The 4,811-nt window shown below is 34.5% G+C and overlaps 1 long non-coding RNA gene across 1 annotated transcript; it reads right to left on the bottom strand.

The window, feature by feature from the left end:
• Positions 1 to 2,024: 2,024 nt before the first annotated feature.
• Positions 2,025 to 4,155, bottom strand: LOC127149532 (uncharacterized). The gene is made up of 3 exons (XR_007821256.1): positions 3,979 to 4,155; positions 3,798 to 3,879; positions 2,025 to 2,213 (listed from the first exon to the last, which is right to left on the bottom strand). It is a non-coding gene; the product is annotated as an uncharacterized LOC127149532 (long non-coding RNA).
• Between the last annotated feature and the right edge of the window lie 656 nt (positions 4,156 to 4,811).

Below are 4,811 nucleotides of genomic sequence, written 5' to 3' on the forward strand. Positions count from 1 at the left end.
TTCTTAATTTGTCCCCCATGAGCCTTGAACTGTCTTTTCTCTGAGTTTTTCCTCTTATGCCTTTTATCGTGCTTGGTTTTGTTTATGTTTGCAACAGAAGATTCAACTAAGTTAGCATTAACTGAATTTAAATTTTTGGAGGGTAACTTATCTTTCAGTTTGTTGGCTTCTTCCGTGCGCATGCGACTGATGAGTTCCTGAAGATTCAGATCCTTATTCTTGTGCTTGAGGTGATTACGGTAGTCATTCCATGATGGAGAAAACTTCTCGAGCAGGACATTTACTTGAAGTATTTCACACATCTTCATGCCTTCAGATAGTCATTCCAGGTTCTCGTACCCATGTATTTGTTCCAAAACTGGCTTGTCGTCAGTCATCTAGAACTGCAGCCACTTTCCAAAAATATATTTCTTTCGTCCAACATCATCTCCTCTATACCGAGACTTCAGGGTGCTCCAGATATCCTTTGCAGATTTTTGAGCTACGAATAGGTCGAACATCGATTCTACATGTGGTTCAACAGATGTCCATGAACAATCTTGTTATCCTTTACATACTTTTTAAGATCGATCACTTGGTCCTTCTTTACTTGGTCAACGGCAGTAGCAGAAGGCCCTGTGGATGACTCTGGATCAAAAGATGTTGGAGTGGTAGCTGGGGGATCAGAAGACGGCAGATCTATGGTGAGGACATAGTCAACTTCTAGTTGCTAAAAAAAGATCAACAACTTTTGGGACCAATGGCGGTAGTTTGTTCCATCAAGTGGCTCAAGTTTGGACAGATCAGGTAGAATTTTGCTGGAGGTCTTGATGGACATACTTACTTTCAGATTGTTGGAAAAGTTTGAGACTATCGAGCAAGATAATTGTTATGCCATGACGAACCACTGCCCTAAAAGCAAGTTCGGCTGACCATGGTGCTAATTGTTATGTCGATTACTCCCCAAGTTTAACACAGCTTCCCAGTACTGACGTGCACTCATCAGAACAGGGAATAAAAACAAAAGATTTATGTAAATGCTCAGAACGTGGAGAGAAAAGAAAGATGAGAGGAGGAATTGGAAGAACTAATTTGTGTGTCAAAACGGAAGGAGTTCTGACCAATTTATAAAGAGGTGATAAAGGCAGAGTGCGGAGGAGAGTAATTGTCGACAAAGAGAGGACGTGAGTGATAATCATAAAATTATGGTAGAGAGCAAACATCAGACGAACACGTTGCATGTTGAACGTTGAATAAAGCGAATGTGCGCCACGTTGAACAAAGAAGTTGGGCTGGCTTGACTGTGTAAATGGATTACACGTGTCCTTGTAGTTGCCAAAAGTAAAAAGGAATAGGAAATAAAAATATCCTTTTTTCGTGCAAGCCCAAGCCTAAGCCCATCCGACCGGACGGACAACGGCAGCGGCGCGCCTGTGGGGCCGGGTTATACTATCACCACTTACTTAGTTTGATATCCCCTTTGAATCTTTGAGATTATATATCATCTTCCCACTTCAAGGATTAGCAATATGGGACAATTTTGTTTTACTTTGCTATTTGGGTTAAAGGCCATAAGTCATTTCCAACACTTTTAGATTTGGTTACGACGTGGAAAAAAAAAAAGAAAGACAATCACTACAAGAAATCTGGCCTTCAATGTCGGTTATAAACCGACATCTTTGAAGGTGTTATTGAAGGCCTTTAATGTCGGTTCATCTTTAATGTCGGTGGATAACCGACATTAAATATGTCTTTAATGTCACTTATGATACATCTTTAATGTCGTTTTTCCACCGACATTAAAGATGTCTTTAATTTTTTTTAACCGACATTAAAGCTGTCTTTAATGTCGTTTTTTCAAATTTATTTTTATTAAATCCTTGCATTATTGTCCATTTTGTATGACACCAAATAGTTAAAAATGAAATCTTTTACTTGTACATATACAAAATGAAATCTTAATAATGTGTACATTTATATACAACTTGGCTCCAAACACAAAGAAATTATGAAGCTTAATTATTATACACTGATCATCCTTTGGAAAAAAAGAAAGAAAGAAAGAAAAAGAATATATTGAGAGAGCAATAACTAAAACTACAACTAATAGCAAACTAGAACGCTTCACAAATGACCATCTTCAATATCTTGTCACAAAGATGAGGGTCTCGCTAATTGTACTCACTTGCAACCATTTCTTCTCTTGCAGTCATTTGTTTAGAGATAGCTCCTCCCTGTAAAAGACATCAAGATGGTTGAATTGATAAGTAACAATGTTATGACCTAGTTATAATTGCAAGTCCTCGCAACCGAAACCTACGTAACTAAGTACCCATTTCACAAACAAAACAAAAATATAAAAAACAGAAACCAACTTATTTAAGAGAAAATAATGTCATTCAAAGCAAGCAAACCACAAATGAACTTTGTGAATTTATATCCCTTAAATTTACAGTAAAATTAAAAGACATCAGCTACCATCTTACTCAAATGCCATGAAGGAAAACATTAACTTACCAAACAAAAATTGTCTGTTAATATTAAACACATTAGGTTATTTTTTTCCTACATTGAACACAGAACCTTGGGAAGGACATAGGGAACATTCTCCTCAAGGACAACATCCCACCGTTTCCTAGCAATAGCAGTATTTAGAACACTAAATGAGCTTTCAGAACAGTCTCCAACAATATAAAGAGAAAAAAAATACAAGTGGACCTTTTTTTTTTCAAGAAGAAGAGAGATAATATACTATCAACTGAAGAACATGTAGAATTTACTACTATTCTGCTAATTTTACCAAGTTTCTAAAATATGAATAACTAGATCATTAATAATGGTAATACATTAACATTTTAAAGGGTCACAACTTAGCGCTAGAAGCTAAATATGGAAGTCCAAAACAATGTAATTAAGAAAAATTTTCAATCCTATAATTTCAAAATAGAGGATATCACAAAAGTTGAATCAATTACTCAATATTAACAAAAATCATGCCAAATTCTTCAAAAACAGTAACAAAAGTAGAAAAACACCATCAGAAAACTTAATTCTCAAAAAATAATATGTGTATAATTAATGTATAGGTGTGTTTTGTTGAATTAAATTTAATTAAGGTCCAGGGTGTTCATCATTGGGTGTTGAAGCTTTTGTTGAGCATGGCCCTTTCAGACCAAAAGGAGATGTTTTGATTCAGAATCACTTCAGCTAGAACAATGGTCTCTTAATTAGCTTCTTCATATAATTAATGAAACTTTAATTTTCTCTTTATCTCTTGTTTTAATTAATTTTGAGGAAACACAGTGGCAAACATTCTATATGTTGAATCTCCAGCTGGAGTTGGCTTCTCATTTTCTCAAAACACCACATTCTATACCACAATTAATGATACTATTACAGGTACATACATACATACATATATATATATATATATATATATATATATATATATATATATATATATATATATATATCACCTTCTAATTCATTTTGTAGCTAATCATTCTTTTTTATTTATTATAATAAATTATAATTAAGTAGCTAAGCAAACAAGTTCCTTACAAATGCTAATGTGGTTGCGCATGGGAATTGCTCGAAGTTCACATTCAAAAGATAGACGCCAATTAATCTATTTAGTATCAAATTTTCTCTGATCATATAACATGGCTAGTTTGTTCAACTTAAGTTTACAACTGAGCCAAAAAAATAACCTTCTAAATATGGAAAAAGTTAACCTTGTTGCTCAGTTTACTATACATCGGAGAACAATTGCACCTACATGCAGATTAGTACATGAAAGAAATGATATACATACTAACCTGTAAACAACTTGAAGGATGTTGGAAGTGAGCATCTTTGAGTTGTCTAAGCAAGTTATGTTAGAGAACACATGAAACAAATCTGCACATTTAAAGAGAATTTGATCACATGGAAATATATTCATCAATAGGAACCGGAAGAGATGAACTAATCATAGAAGTATAAAACAAGTGTACTAACCATCTTGTGTCATCAATGGATAATCTGAAGCACTTAAATTCATAAGTTCTTCCTCATCCATGGCGGGTTTAAAAAGTAATTCATAAATTCATAAGTTCTTCGTTTTATGCCCTATCATTCCGAATAATGCTCTTAACCACAGATTGATAACTCACACAAAACCACTATTTCTATTGCTCACTCCTCTGTCAAAATCTCCAATGCTGTTATTAAAGCGACCAACAACAAATTGGCCAGAACCCCAACTGGCCTTGTGTAAAATGAAGAGGAAAGAATGGAAATCATTCGACGTATATTCTAATATTGCTCAGAAACAATCAAAACAAGCTCAAAAGAGAAACTCATTTCACCTAAACAACGATCTAGCCAAAAACCAACGGTACAAATTAAACTTTTAGCCATTCAAAAGTAATCTTTTAGATATAATATATATAAGCAACAAAACTTTTCATTGAACAAATGAAAAAAAAATTAATGCTCACAAGATATAAACTCTCGAACAGAGACCAATAAAACAAATCGCTATAAGAAGAAACCACTAAAGACTAGAAAGAGAGCACCATAAAGGAGCCTTGGGATTAGAGAATTCAAAATGAACAAGCAAGAAAAGTGTGGCCGTCTTTAAAAATGATGATTTTGTTCCAACCATAATTTTGAAATTAAGGCCTTGACTGCGATGGCCATATAAGAGTGATCTAGTCTAATGAATAAGAAAACCTAGGAAAACAAGAAAATCAACAGCCCATCCGCTTGGCAAGGGAACATTGTGAGGGCATAAGGAATGAAGAAGAAAGTTCCCTCTGTAGCAAATCGGCTATGTTAAGGCTACTGAC

The sequence above is a fragment of the Cucumis melo genome, chromosome 5 (genome assembly GCF_025177605.1).
Source record: "Cucumis melo cultivar AY chromosome 5, USDA_Cmelo_AY_1.0, whole genome shotgun sequence".
Taxonomy (NCBI): domain Eukaryota; kingdom Viridiplantae; phylum Streptophyta; class Magnoliopsida; order Cucurbitales; family Cucurbitaceae; genus Cucumis; species Cucumis melo.